This window comes from Acomys russatus, chromosome 26, assembly GCF_903995435.1.
Source record: "Acomys russatus chromosome 26, mAcoRus1.1, whole genome shotgun sequence".
Lineage (NCBI taxonomy): Eukaryota > Metazoa > Chordata > Mammalia > Rodentia > Muridae > Acomys > Acomys russatus.
In genome coordinates, this window is record NC_067162.1 from 21,516,239 (window position 1) to 21,532,238 (window position 16,000).

Genomic DNA, 16,000 nt, shown 5'->3' on the forward strand with positions numbered 1-16,000 from the left:
GCGGGGCGCCGAGGGCGGCGGCGGCGGCGCGGCGTGGGGCGCGGGGCGGCAGGCGCGGGAGGCGGCGAGCCGCGGGCCGCCCGAGCAGGAGGAGGAGCGCGGCGGCGACGGGCGTCCGCGCCAGGCCGGGCCCGCGGAGGCGGGCGGACAGACGCTCGGGCCGGGGGCACGGGGGGCGCCGGCCGAGCCGGCCCGGGGCCTTCGGCGGCCGACGGGACGGCGGAGCTCGTGCTGCGCGGCGGCCTCCGCTCGGCTCGCGGCCCCCAGAGGCGGCGGCGGCGGCAGCGGCTACGACAGCCACCGGCCGGGAGAGGGGCAGCGGCGACGAAAAGGGAGGAGGAGGAGGAGGCGGAGGAAACCCGGAAAAGGGGCCGCGCTCGCCAGGAGCGGCCGCCGCCCAGCCCCGGCCCGCCCCGGCCCACAGCGCCCCCTGTAGCGCGGGGGGACTGTGGCCAGCGCTGGCCTCCTCAGCGACCTGGCCTCCCGCCACCCGCCAGGCGATGTGGCGGTCCTGCAGCGTGACCACCTGCAGGCTACCACCGCCCAGGAGCCTTCGTCCTCGACTGGCGCCGCTTTCAGCACAGCCCTATAGTCCAGCCACCTAGTGTCCAGCCACAGCGACCTCCCATACTAGACCTGGGCTGACTTTCCTGTCATCTGTTTCCACTCCTCCTTAGTGTCTTGCTTATAAACCCAAGAAACCTTCACCTCAAACTTTCCCCTTCCTTCACTCCTTCTCTTCGCCCTCTGGACCCCACCCTGGCATCCACAGACCCCCTTCAACCCCCAAGATTTCTCATTCTCTTCATGGAGAACCAGTGAAGTCCTAGACCCTTTCCTCCCAGTTCCCCTCCAGATCCCTCCCTGAGAGCCCACTGAGTCATCTTTTGGTCCACTTGGTTAAACTAGAGTTCTCCAGGTGGTTTGCCCCGTAAAGTTACTGTTTTCTCCCTTTGTATTGAACCGTTAATTTGTGGGAGATACTTTGAGACTGTAAATATCCATTATTTTGTTTGGGAGGAGGGAGAGCTGGAGTCCTGCCTGGTAGGAGAGGCTAGGGGTTGGGTATGGCTAAAGACTAGGTGGGCAAACACGCCTCCAATGCTCTTCTCTCTTTGATCCTGGCTCTCTTGCTTTCCTGTCCATATTCTTCTGTTGTCGTCGTCGGTTTTGGTTTTTTGGGTTTGGGTTTGGTTTTGGTTTTTTGGAGACAGGGTTTCTCTGTGTACCCTTGGCTGTCCTAGACTTGCTTTGTAGACCAGGCTGGCCTTGAACTCAGCAGAGATCCAACTGCTTCTGCCTCCTGAGTGCTGGGATTACAGGCAACCAGCTACATGTTCAATCTCCCAATTCTTTCTTCCCTCTAGGCTTGGCCAGGGTGTACCTCCACCTTCCCTCAAATGACTTAGCTTTCTTTTTCAAGTCTTCCTTTAAAGGCCACTTTCTCTGACGTGGATACATCTCTCAGTGACTCCATGTCTTTCATAAAACTGCAGCTTGACATGAGTCCTCTACTGGTTCACCATCTGTCCCCTTCCTGTAAAAACAATGTGAAAGCCTGGCTGGTGCTGGGTGCCCACCACCATGTCACCTAGTGTCTGCCATAGCTGGAGGCCTTTAGTGAATATGGTGCTCCTGGCCCAAAGATACCATGCTGGTTACAAAGGGGACCCTGGAAGAAAACATTACCCATGGACCAACTGACCCGCTGCATGATGCATTGGGAAACACAATAATGCTCCTTTCACAAACGCTCACCCTGCTTCCAACCAGACACAGCCAGACTGAGGGGCTAGTCAGCAAGGAAAAAAAAAAAAAAAAAAAGTCAGTGTCATAGTAAAAAGAAAACTTGGGGTGCTTCTCTAGATTAAAGGAGACCAAGGGCCTTGAGGCAGCATAGACTGTGGGTTCAAAGCCAGCCTGAGCTACATAGTAAGATCTTGTGCTACAGAATCCAAAGCACAAAGATTTTGAGTCATTGGCTCAAACCTGTATCACTTGTAAGCTACAGAACTGGAATTTGAACCTGGATAGTCAGGCATAGAAGGAAGTAGGAACGCAGCCAGGTGTAGTGGTTACATTTCTGTGACCCCAGTCCTTGGGAGGCTGAGGCAGGCGGATCGGCATGGATCTGGATCTGGGCTAAGGGGTGAAACCTGACCAAAAGCAAAACTAAAACTACACGCATTTGATTGCTCAGAAGCCTGGAAGACAGACTCAGCGTTTCTCCTGCCCTTATCACTCATAATCAGCAACAAAGGGGCATCCAAAAGTAATAAATGGATCAAACCAGGTGCAGTAGTACATGACTGTTGTCCTAGCACTTGGGAGGCTGAGGCAGGAGCATAGCCAGTATGGGTTACATAGACCCTATTTCAAAATCAAAAGACAACAAAAAGGAAAAGAAAAGAAAAAGCACAAATAGCCTGTGTGTGTGTGTGTGTGTGTGTGTGTGTGTGTGTGTATGTATGTATGTATGTATGTATGTATGTATGTGACAGGGCTATGAATGCAGCTAATAGGACTCTCACTGGGGTAATTTTAATATAGGATGTATATTTCATAAATACTAATGCTTTAATGTTAGATTGGAGAGAATGAGCTTTGTATTGGGGTTAAACAAGAAAAGCTCCTTGATTTTAAGAATTTCAAGTGTTAGGCCAGACATGGTGGTACACGCCTTTAATCCCAGCACTCAGGAGGCAGAGGCATGTGGATCGCTGTGAGTTCAAGGCCAGCCTGGTCTACAAAGTGAGTCTAGGACAGCCAAGGCTACACAGAGAAACCCTGTCTCAAAAAACTAAAAAACTAAAAAAACAAACAAACAAACAAAACCCATGGCCTCCCAAGAACATGACCATCCATGGAAAGAAGGGACCACTGGCTGGCAATGAAATAAGCAAAATACCTGAAAGTGTGCTTGGTGATTTCAGCGTTGTAATCCCAGGACTGTAAAGGTGTAAAGGTATAAGAATCAAGAGTTTGAGGCCTGCCTGGGTTTCATAGTAAGACCTTGTAATAAAACAACCCTCAAGAGGCAAAGGCAAGTGGATTGCTGTGAGTTCGAGGCCAGCCTGGTCTACAAAGTGAGACCAGGACAGCCAATGCTACACAGAGAAACCCTGTCTCAAAATAACAACAACAACAAAAAAAAAGCCTACAAGTTTGCAACTTGAGGCTGGAGGCTGGAAAGACAGCTCAGTGGTTAAGAGCACTGGCTGTCCTTCCAGAAGACCCAGGTTCAATTCCCAGCTCACAACGGCCTGTAACTCCAGTTCCAGGGGATCCAACAACCTTCACACAGACCTACATATACGCAAACAGCAATGCACATAAAAAAAAAAAAAAAATGGAAAGAAGCCAGGTGTGGAGGTGCACGCCTGCCATCCCAGAGCTCGGGGAGGTAGAGGCAGGCAGATCTTTGCAAGTTCCAGGCTAGCCTGGTCTACAAAGAGTCCAGGACATCAACAACTACACAGAGAAATTGTCTTCGTAAAACCAAAACCAAACCAAACCAACAACAAAAGAACAAACAAAATTAAACCACCACCAACCAAACCAAGCCAAACTAAAAACTTGAAAGAAAATAAAGCATTTTTTTTTTAAATGGACTTTGACTTTTGATTCCAAACATGTCAGGTCCACTCAGTCTCTTATTTAACACATTCTCAAGAATTTTTTTTTTTTTTTTTTTTTTGGACAAGGTTTCTCTGTCTACCTTTGGCTGTCCTAGACTCATTTTGTAGACCAGGCTGGCCTCAAACTCTCAGCCATCCCCCTGCCTCTGCCTCCCGAGTACTGGGATTAAAGGCTGTGCCGCCACGCCCACCTCATTCTCAAGATCTTAATGCTGCACTAAGTTGTTATTTTGTTTTTTTCTTCTTCAAAATTTCCTATGAACTTGTCCAGACCAGCAAGTCATAATCCTAACCCTTGGATGGGCTTTCTTAGTTAGAAATTTCTAGTGAAGAAATTGTAGCTAGTTTGAGCGTGTACACTTTTCTCTCCTCTGTTTACATCATATTCTCAAAGGAGCCTGTGGCCTGTTGAGGATTCTAAGCCACAGCCATTGATTTGTGGGACTGTGTCAAAGCCCAGCCAAGGCCCCATTCTTTGCCTCCTCCACCCTTGCCCATCTCTGGCCCCGCCCACACTCCTGGTTCCCTGCCCCTCATCCTTCACCACCCAGCCCACACCCATGTCTTATAACCTGATCCCACACCTGTGGCTGCCTGAGGAATCTCCCACACATGGCTCTGGCGCAACAGTCTCCAAATTTGGCTGATACTTCATTGGCTCAGCCCTGAAACCTGCAGCCAGTCCTCCCACAGCCAAATGGAAGGTGTTTTTATGGCTTGTTGCAACGTAGGATGGGTGCCCCACAGAACTGGCAAAGACCCACTTTTTTTTTTCTTTATATGGCCAGCTTGGCAAGAGTTGACATGAGGTGGTATCCGGGCACTGCTAAGCTAGCTGAAGGAATCTGGCTGGGGTTTGTGAAGGACCAAGCAGGTAGTTCTGCACAAGCAGGTGGAAGGGAGAGCCCAGCATTGACTTTCTTGTTTACTGTGGGTACCATTTATAAGTGAGTGCAATCGAGTCATATAAAAAGGAATGCAAGAAGATACCGTGAATCAAGCCATGCAGTGTTTCCCCACCAACTCCTCCTCTAGACTCCAATTCTATCTGAACACTAAGACAAACCCAAATACATTTTTAAGATCTTAGAGCATTTTCTATCTATCTAGATAGAATACACCTGTCTAGATAAGGCGTATTTTCAAAACACTTGAGGGGTCTAAAGGCTTTTGACAGTTGTTTCTCCTTAAAAACCCACCTTAGCTGGGTGCTTTAATCCCAGTACAGGGAGGCAGAGGCAGGTGGATCTCTGTGAGTTCAAGGCCAGCCTAGTCTACAAAGTGAGTCTAGGACAGGCATGGTGGTGCACACCCTTGATCCCAGCACTTGGGAGGCAGAGGCAGGTGGATCTCTGTGTATTCAAGGCTAGCCTGGTCTACAAAGGGAGACTAGGACAGCCAGGGCTGTTACACAGAGAAACCTTGAAAAAACAAAACTAACTAATTAGCTAACTAACTAACTAACTAATTAACTAACTAACTAACTAAATAGAGCAAAGTCCAAAACATGCAAAGTGTGTCTAGGACAGCCAAGGATACACAGAGAAACCAAAGAAAAAAAAAGTTGGATGTGAGTCATGTACCTATAATTCTCAATAGTCTTGAGGCTGCGGCAAGAAATTTGGCCAAGGAGATCACGACCAGCCCATGTCATATAGAAGATCTCATCTCAAAGATAAAACTAGACAAAACAGAAACCTAGCCTAAAAAATGGAGACTATGAAAAATGGTGATGACAGTTTCTATATCCTACATAATTGGTTTTTAGTTTAAACATGTGGACTATCTGATGTAGGAATTACATCTCTTTTTTTTTTTTTTTTTTTTTTTTTTTTTTTGAGGCAAGGTTTGTCTGTGTAGCCTTGGCTGTCCTAGACTTGCTTTGTAGACCAGGCTGGCCTTGAACTCACAATGATCTGCTTGCCTCTGCCTCCCGAGTTCTAGGATTAAAGGCATGTGCCACCACACCCAGCAGGAATTACATCTCTCTTTTTTTTTTTTTTTTTTTTTTTTTTTTTTTTTTGAGACAGGGTTTCTCTGTGTAGCCTTGCCTGTCCTGGACTCACTTTGTAGACCAGGCTAGGGAATTACATCTCAATGAAGCTGTTTTTAAAAATCTACAGTTCGGTCAGGTTGGTGGCACACACCTTTAATCCCAGACTCAGGAAGCAGAAGCAAGAGTATCTCTGAGTTCCAAGTCAGGCAAAGCTACATAAATAGTAAGACCCTATATCAAAAAAGAAAGAAGGACAAGAAATAACTATGGTATAGCAGTGCAGACAATACCATAAAATATGTACATTTGAAGCCGGGCTTGGTGGCGCACGCCTTTAGTCCCAGAACTCAAGAGGCAGAGGCAGGTGGATCATTGTGAGTTCAAGGCCAGCCTGGTCTGCAAAGCGAGTTTGGGACAGCTGAGGCTACACAGAGAAGCCCTGTCTCGAAAAACAAAAATGTATGTTTAAATATGTTTGTAGATCACAGAACACGAAGGAAAATCATAAAGGGGAAAAGAGAATTTTTTTCATGTTTATTTATTTTGTGTAGTGGGGTTGGGTGGAGCCTGTGCCACAGCATTTGTGTTGGAGGTCAGAGGACAGCTTCCTTCAGGAGCTACTTCTCTTCCACTGTGGGTGCTTAGGGGTCAAGCTCGGGTCGCCAGGCTTGCGAGTAAGTGTCCTTTTCCACTGAGCACTCTACAGCCTGACAGAAGATCTCAAGGGCAGTGGGAAGTAGGGCGAGTGATGGCATATGTGTCCTGGGAAAGCACCAAGGAAGACTGAAGGAAGAAAGGGGACCAGCTAGAGGGAACATGTGGGAAGGCAGTGGGGGAGGGGGACAAAATGAGGGCCAAGCATAGTGACATATGACATCATGATGAGACCCAATACTTTTATATTCTAACCTAAAGAAATAAATAATACGGGGACTGGAGAGATGGCTCGGCGGTTAAGAGCACTGGCTATTCTTCCAGAGACCTTGGTTCAATTCCTAGCACCCACATGGCAGCTTACAGCTGTCTGTAGCTCGGGTTCCAGGAGATCCATCCAAAACTCTCCACTGATCTTTATGGACACATACACACACACACACACACACACACACACTAAATAAGCAAAGAAATATAAAATAATTTAAAAAAGAAATAAATAATAAAAATCAAGGGCTGGAGAGATAGCTCAGCAAGTCTAAAGTGCCTGGTATGCAAGCATGAAGACCTGAGTTCAAATCCCCAGTATCTATGTATCTGAGTGCCTAAAGCCCGGTGCTGTAGGGATGGGTATAGGAGGATTACTGGGGCTGACTGCCAGCTTAGTTCCACGCTTAGGGAGAAACTGTGTCAAGGTAATAAAGTACAGAGTGATAGAGCAGGATACCCAACAGCCTCCTTCATCTCTGTACACACATGTGCACACATGCCACACACATATCACACAAAAACACTAGTAATAATAAGACCCTTGGGTTGGAGCTTTGCTATGAGGGCTTCCTTTTGTGCAGGTGAGGAAATCAAGATCCCAATATCAAGGATAAGTTGAGGCAGTCAGCATCAGAACCCACAAAGTTATTTTCCTAACCCCTTTCAGGTTTAGCCACCATCCCTTCCAAAGAAACTCATCATTAACGTTATCATTTTTTTATTCTGGGAATATAAAACAATGTATATAATCCAAGCTAGGAATTCATTAAAAGAAGTATGTTATTTCCTGAAGTGAAATATCAGGCACTCTTGAAAATGATGATTGCAAGGAATTGTCAGCGATAAGAGGAGTTTTATGAAAAAAATATTTTTTTATTGTAAAAAAAAAAAAGTTGCACAGTTAATCATGGTAAAAAGAATGAGCCGGCTGTTGTGGCGCAAGCCTTTAATCCCAGCATTTGGGAAGCTGAGGCAGGCAGATCGCTGTGAGTTCGAGGCCAGCCTGGTCTACAAAGCGAGTCCAGGATAGTCAAGGCTACACAGAGAAAGCCTGTCTCGAAAAACCAAAAAAAAAAAAAAAAAAAAAAGAAAGAAAGAAAAAGAAAAAAAGAATGAGAGGGGGTAGTGAGCAAAGTCATCGCCACACAAGCCTTATGATGATGTGGGTTCAACTCCAGAACCCATGTAGGAGAGAACCAGCTTCACAGTTGTTCTCTGACCTCCACACCCATGTACATACCTACACACCCATGTACATACCTACACACACATCATACACACATAGTAATAAAATAATAAAATTTAATAATGAAATTTTTGTTTTTGTTTTATCGAGACAGGGTTTCTCTGTGTAGCCTTGGCTGTCCTAGACTCACTTTGTAGACCAGGCTGGCCTTGAACTCACAGCGATCCACCTGCCTCTGCCTGCCGAGTGCTGGCCTGGCCCATGAAATATTTTTTGAGGGCTACCTCTATGTAGGCCTGGATGTCCTGGAACTCACTGTGTAGACAAGGCTGGACCTGAACTCAGAGATTTGCTTGCCTCTAAAATAAAATTTAAAAAGAAAAACTATCACACCCACTTCCCGCTTTGCAGCTTCTGTTAGTACATCGCTTTACATGGAAGAGGAGAGATTGCAAGTGGCTGAATTAAAGACTTTGGAACTGAGAGACTGCTGTGGGTCACCCAGGTGCCATCACCACCTTCTTACAAGGGAAGAAGGGAGGCAGGACAGTCAGAGGGCAGATGTGTTGTTGGAAGCAGTACCAGGAATGGTGGGCGGCTGGCTTAAAGGATGCAGAGGGCTCTGTACCCAGCTGGTGTACAGCCTCCTGAAGCTGGAAAAGCCAAGGTAACAAATTCTCCCCTAAAGCCTCCAAAGTGAGACTGCAGCCCTGTGAATACCTTGGTTACCAAGGAGACCATTTCAAATCAAGCTATGTTTTGTTGTTTGTGGGCATTTGTCAAAGCAGTCATTGGAAACTCTCTGACCAAAACTTGAATGTGTTTCTGAGTTCCTTCTCACTAGCCTGGTCTGGGGCTCCGGACTCTGTCCTTGTTGAATTCACTTCTAGTAAAAATCCTGCCACGACGACGGTGGCTAGGGCAGGAGGAGTCATTTTCTCCAGTGGTGTAACGCTGGTGAGCTGCCAGTGGCCATTAAATAACCCCGCCCCGCACCCCTCCCCCTCACGCAAACAGCTGTCGCTAAACTCAGTGGGTCACAGAAATTAAATCAAACAAACAAAAAAAGACATGAAAATAGGAGGTGGCGGAATTGTTAGAAAGAAACAGGGAAGGAGATGAAAGCAGCTAAGAGGGGTGTGTGTGTGTGTGTGTGTGTGTGTGTGTGTGTCTGTGAGGGTGGGAGGGAGGGAGAAAGAGATGCAAACAGCTCTTATATGTGTATAAAATTATCGAAGAAAAAGTCCTGCTAAGTCAGGGTAGCATAGATTCTCATCAGGCCACCTTTCTATTCTTTAGATCCTATCACATTCATCGGCTTCAGCAATAATGCCAGTGAGTCTATTTAGCTAGAAACCCTTTGTCCTTGATACTTCCTTCCTTGCATAGCCACTCATGCCCTACAAGTTGGTTACAAATCTCCGCTGGAGCTCTGGCGCCCTCCCCCCACCCCCACCCCCACCCCCACTCTGGTAGATGGTCCCTTGTCACACTAAACAAAATTCTGCTAAGTCTCCTCTATCCTCAACAAGTAACATGAACAAATTGTTCTTTAAAATGAACCCCATTACTTTGCATGCTAATGTAAAAAAAATTAACATTTCCTGTAACAGTAACAGACTTTCCCCAAAGAATTCAGGAGTCAGTAAGGTAAAAAAACAAAAGCCAGGGCTAGAGAGATGGCTCAAAGGTTAAGAGCACTGTCTGTTCTTCCAAAGGTCCTGAGTTCAATTCCCAGCAACCACATGGTGGCTCACAACCATCTTTATAAGGGATCTGGTTCCTCTTCTGGTGTTCAGGCACACATGCGGGCAGAATACTATATAAATAATAAATAAATATTTTTTAAAAAGCAAAAGCTATTCTGCTGCCTTCTATAGTTTCACAGTTTGGTGTATATCTTTCCAGGACTTTCTCTCACAGTGAAAATACATGACACAACCAAGGCTCTTTTATTTTGCTTGGCTTTGCTTCAAAGCAGGGTGCCCAAATACACACCCGTGTCTAGTAGGTGAGGTTGCAGATAGGTAGCAAATGCATAGGGAATGGCCTATGCCAGTGCTTTTTGGTCTTAGGTTAATGTTTATGTTTATAATCAGAAAAAAAAAAAAAAAAAAACCCTCAAGATCTATGGACTTGTCCCCACCCTCACTCAGGTAACCTGACAGGTTGTGGGGACTTTTCATCAGTTGAAAGTAGGAACAAGGTTTCTTTTTTTTTCTTTTTTTAAATGGGATTTTGTGCTCTCAATTTGATACAAGGAGCCCACAAGTAATGTTGGGCTCTCACCTAAAGGTGCATCTGGGGCTCCAGATATTTGGATAGGCATGTTACATAAGAGTCCAATTGGCTGCCCTGGATTCCTTGCATACACATTCCTTAGGGACGTCCCCTTTTGATTCTTTTTGCCCTCATCACCCTTAGAGAGTGACTTGGTGCCCTCCATCCACAGAGTTCCCTATGGCAGGGCCAGAATGTGGCACAGCACAGCATAGTCAAAAATGGCACCTAACCGGAAGCTTTTTGCTACTGTCAATGAGGGCCTGCCTCATTCAACCCATCTGGCAGGGTGAGGATAGGAGCTCTCAAAATTAATTGAACTCTCTTTAATATCTTCAAGGAAATATGAATAAAACCAGAGTAAAATGAAATGCTGAACATCCATTAATTTAAAATCTGAAACCTTACGTTTTTCAAAAATCTAAAGTCTCATTGTGTGTATATGTGTGTGTGCACGTATGCATGTGTGTGTGTGTGTGTGTGTGTGTGTGTGTGTGTGTGTGTGTGTGTGTGTGTGTGTATGTGAAGGCCAGAGATTGGCATCAGGTGTTGCTCCTCAATTACTCTTTACCTCATGCTTTGAGTCTCTCACTGAATTTGGAACTCATGAATTTGGCAAGGCTTGCTGGCCAGCAAACCCCAGGGATTCTCCTAGCTCTGTCCCTTCAGCACTGGGCTTATAAGTGAGCCAGTACTCCCTGGGTTCTATCTACTATCTACTATCTATCTATCTATCTATCTATCTATCTATCTATTTATCATCTGGCTATCAATTTATAATCTATGTATCACCAATCTATCTATATAAGCTGTCTTCTATTTCTCATCTGTCTATTATCTATTTATTATCTATCTATCTATCTATCTGTCTGTCTGTCTGTCTGTCTGGTATGTGTGAAGGATGCACATGCTAATGAGGGTATATGCACATGTGTATGAAGGTGCAGGTGCACGTGGGTGCTTGTGGAGGTAAGAGGTCAAGGTTAAATGTCTTTTCTTAGTTGTTCTCCATTGTTATTTTTGGAGGACAGGGCCTCTCCTAAACCTGACACTCATCAGTTTGGTTCGGCTGGCTGACCAGTGAATTCCAGGGATCTGCTGACCTGCTCTACTCCAGTGCTGGGGTTACAGGTATGTGCCATGATTCCTGACTTTTACATGGCTTCTAGGAACCAAAACTCAGAGTGTCAAGCTTGCATATCAAGCATGTCACAGACTGAGCCATCTCTCCAGCCCCAACTCTAAAACCTTTTCAGTATCAAAGTGATGGTACTAGAAAAAAATTCTACACGTCTTTATATTTTGGGTGAGAATTTCACCAAAAACACTGTGCAGAATTACCTCTAGGCTATGTGCATAAGGTACAGGTGGAGACGGAAGTGAATTTTATGTTTAGACTTAGTCCCATTTCCAAAGATATCTCATTATGCGTAGATAGATATTCCAAAATCTGACAAAATCCTAAGTATTTCTGTCCTTAAACATTGCAGATACGGGATTCTCAACTTGTCGATATTTTCTCAAAGGGACTTGAATTTTAACAGGGTTAGGATGAAGACAATGAACAGACACCCTCTCAGTCCTGGGATTTCAAATGATGAAAGGTGAAAGGAGAATCGCAGTCTTTCCCAGGGCAGCTTCCAGTGTGCTTGGCTGGGGTGGGTGTTTGGAATGAAAAGGGTTGACCTCTACAGGATCAATGCCCATAGTGCCTTACAAAGCCACCAACCTTTCCCTGCCATTTAGTGGCTCTTCCCAAGCATGTTTTAGTCCCAACAGGATTGTCATCAGCTTCTTTCTTGTCACATCCATCATGGCATCCGGCTGGCTTTCTCTGCTGATGCCAGCTCACTTCCACCCATCTTGCTTAAAGTTGCCTGCCCGGTTACCTTGAGACTACTGTAGGCTCTGCCCTGATTTAAGCCCACATTGCCTCTGCTCCATGGGCTCAGTGTTAGGGGCCCTCTCATCAGCAACCTCTGGGCTTTCAGACTCAACACATGCCAGCCAGAGTCCATGGCTAGAACTCAGCAGGTTGGTGAACTTGGCCAAAAAAAAAATTTTTTTTTAAGGTTTATTTATTTGTCATACATACACAGTGTTTTGTCTGCATGGACATCAGAAGAGGGCACCAGATCTCGTTATAGATGGTTGTGAACCGTCGTGTAGTTGCTGAGAATCGAGCTCAGAACCTTTGGAAGAGTGGGTAGCACTCTTAACCTCTGAGCCATCTCTTTAGCTCCTTGGCAAAAAATTTACACCATTATTCAGTAACCTCTATGGAAAATTTAGTATTTCCTTTCATTTTGGGTGTAGGAAAAAAGAAGAAAGGAAGGAAGGAAGGAAGGAAGGAAAGAAAAATCAATCAATCAATCATAGTAATATTAGCAGTACCCAAGACCTTGACACAGACACTTGCTTGTTGAATTGTAGGCACTGTAACCTTAGTCTAGTAAAGTTGATCCCAGAAAGGCCAGCTGTAGTGGATGCAAACATGTTTTTGTTTTGATCCCAAGTATGGGATGGGGAACAGACTTGTGAGAGAACAGGTGATGTTTATCCACTTAGGAGTCGAACCACCTCGCTGGAGTGGGGGGAGGGGGGCTTGGTTTTTGCCAGCTGAAACACATCCTAGTACAGACTCTGAGTGTGTGTGTGTGTGTGTGTGTGTGTGTGTGTGTGTGTGTGTGTGTGTGTGTGTCTGCCCAAACAGGAGGCTGGGGCTTTTTGGGTGTTGATATTGTTTGGCTGTTCATCGCTCCACTTCCAGATGCTCCAAGAGAGAATCACTCCATCAAAGGCTTCGGGCTCTGGGTTCCAGCTACTGTTCCAGGTTCCAGCAGTAACTTTGGTGGAATTGCTGGTCTGCTGAAATCCTGCCGACTACGCCAGGGGAATCACTCCCAGGAACTGAACTCAAAAAGGTCTACTTCTCCTGCTCCCATAAACCTCCTTTCTCTCCTATCTAGGGTAGGTGGGTTGGAAGGGAGGTATAAGCATTTAAAGAACCCCAAACAAAGTAGGTTTGGAAGAGGTGAAGCCTACAGCCAGCTGTGATAGTTGGTCCACAAAAGAATGTAGAGGAATCCTCCTAAGGTCAAGCTTCCTCCTGCATTCCAACCCTTACTCTTTTTCAGTGTAGGACATCCCTTAGCCTGTGACCAGATGACTTTTTATTTCTCCTGACAGACAATTAGCTGCTGTGCTTCTAAAATGAGTAAAATAGCTGTGTAACCCTAAGATGAATGAAAATAGCCACTGTACCCCTAAGATGAGTAAACTGAAACATGATGCAAATCGCCTCTGCAGCTTTGCTTTAGGAAGTGCGCTGTGTGCATCCTTTGGGGTCTACACAACTGACTGGAGCCCCACCACGTGAAAGCCCAGACAGTAGGGTTAGGCCCTATGGCCCTATGATCCCTGGAGAGTTGGGGACCTGTCCTCTGGGATCCCCACCAGAGCCGTGTAACACAAGGGTCCAGGGGATCCACCCTCAATGTCAGAAAGTACAGTCCAAGTCCCAGAAACAACTTAAAAAATGACCAGGCCCTTCATTGAGCAAGTGAGCGACACCTAGACGGCAGTGGGTGGAAGATGGAACAGTTTGCAACCACAGAGACACAGGTGTCATCACTGGTACCAACGCTGAGTCAAGCAGGGACCCAGCCTAATTCCCCAGTGAGTGGAAGTATTGTGTCATTCTGCAGCCGCCTCTACTTCATGACCGTCTAATCCTGATTCTGATGTCATCGGCTCCAGTCTGGTCATCCCTCGGAACACGGGGATCCCCTCCAGGGTCACCCACAGCTTTAGTTGTCAGGCTTATTTCGGCCTTCGCAGTTGGCAGCAGTTTCTCCGTGTCTGAAGGCGGGAGGCCAGCGGCGGACTACTCACTGTGAGGTATCTGGCCTCTTGCATGATTTGGCTCGGGTATCCTGGGCAGAAACAACACAGAAATAGAGGTTGGGCTCATCCCTTTCCACCTCTACCAGGGCCACTCAATGCCTACCATCCCATTGCTGGAGCTGGTGACCTCAGTCAGTTGATTCTCAGGGCAGCTCTGTGACGAAACATCATGACTGAAAGCAAGTTAAAGAGGAAAAGGTTTACTTGGCTACCCTTCCTGTACTAGTCCATCACTGAAGGAAGTCAGGACAGGAACTGAGGCAGAGGCTGACGCAGAGGCCATGGTCAGCTGCTGCTTACTGGCTTTTTCCACTTGGTTTGCTCATCCTGCTTTCTTTCTTTCTTTCTTTCTTTCTTTCTTTCTTTCTTTCTTTCTTTCTTTCTTTCTTTTCTTTTCTTTCTTTCTTTCTTTCTTTCTTTCTTTCACAGGGGAGAGCTCGAACGCAGTCCCCCACTACCACAAATTATACAGTCGAGTTTCCTGCATTTGGGGAAATCGCAGGGGTCAGCACATCCGGAGTGCAATGGATAAGCCTCGCCCTGGGAAAACCACCTTCGTGATCATGGTATCTCCCCTGCCAGGTAAGTATCATCCTGCTTTCTTATAGGATCCAGGACTGCCAACCCCGGGGGTAGCATCACCCACAATGGGCCACTAATTAAGAAAATGCCCAGCTGGCCTGATCTTATAGAGGTATTTTCTCAACTGAAACTCTCTTTTCTCCAGTGACTGTAGCTTGTGTCAAGGTGGCATAAAACTAGCTGAGCACGGGAGCACATACCTGTCACTCCAGCACTTGTGAGGTGGAGGTAGGAGGTTGAGAAATTCACAGTCATCTTTGGCTAGACAGTGAGTTTGAGGCTAGCCTGGGCAACACAAGACCCTATCTCAAACAAAGCAAAACAAACAAACCCTGAGGAAAACTGACGTGCTCCTAGCAGCCATCAGAGGCCCACAAGGAGGGTGGGACTTCCTGACCTCCTTCTCACGCTGTGCTGAGGTTTTTGTCTGACTTAATCTGTGCAGGCCTTGCCCGTGCAGTCACAGCTGCTGTCAGGTCACATGTGTTACTGCCCTGCTGTGTCCAGAAGACCCCGTTTCACTTCCTCTGTCTCTCACATTCTTTCTGCTCTCTTCTCCAGGCCCCTGAAAGACTGGCTACTAATGCTCTGGTGGACACCGCCACACCCGTGCGCTCATTACTATAAACTAAATGGATTCTCCAACTGCTTGTTTTCTGACTTAGAGAACACACGAGTTTGAGAGGAAATAGTGGTAGGAGGGATAGCAGAGGGATCAGAAGGGAGGAAACGGGGGAATGGATTTGATCAAAATACACTCTGCACGTAGGACATTCTTAATCGGAAATAAACTAAACATTGAAAGAAAGAAATGTGAATGTCTAATTAGGTCCCCACATTTTTCTTAATGAGAAAAACAAGGAAGAATAATGGGTGTGATTTAACAGTTTTTAAAAATATAAAGAAGTAAATAATTTGTATTAACAAAGACTCGTCCCCATCTCCAGTGAATAAAAGTTCAGTGGTCTACAAATATTTACAGCAGCATCCTTCTTACTAGGCCCACAGGTGAAGGCAGCCCGAGTATTCACTGACTGACAAGTGGCTAGGTACAATTCTGTATACCTGTCTGATAAAATATTTGGTAATAAAAATAGTGAATTACTGATATATGCTGCACCATGAATGAACGATGAAAACATTATGCCAAGTGAAAGAAACCAGTCACAAAAAAAAAACCCACATATTGTATCATTTTATTTATAGAACTCTCTAGAATAGGCAAATCCATAGAGACGGCATGTGGATCCCTGGTTGCTAAGGGGTGGGAGGCAATGACAGTGACTGCTAATGAGTAGAGGGCTTCTTCTCCGTAGGGTGACAGGAATGCACAGCTGTGTGAATATGTGCGGAGCCACTGAGCTATGCACTTTAAATGGCTAGATGGTATAATGAATCACATCTCAGTAAAATAGTTCATTTTTTTAAATAATGCAAGCAAGGGAGGGAGGGAGAGAGTAAAGGAAGTAGGATAGGAGGGAAGGAGGG

General features: G+C 46.0%; 1 non-coding gene across 1 annotated transcript; it reads right to left on the reverse strand.

Annotated features, from left to right (window-relative positions):
- Positions 1-14,356: 14,356 nt before the first annotated feature.
- LOC127209731 (U1 spliceosomal RNA) lies at positions 14,357-14,520 on the reverse strand. The gene has a single exon (XR_007833240.1). It is a non-coding gene; the product is annotated as a U1 spliceosomal RNA (small nuclear RNA).
- Between the last annotated feature and the right edge of the window lie 1,480 nt (positions 14,521-16,000).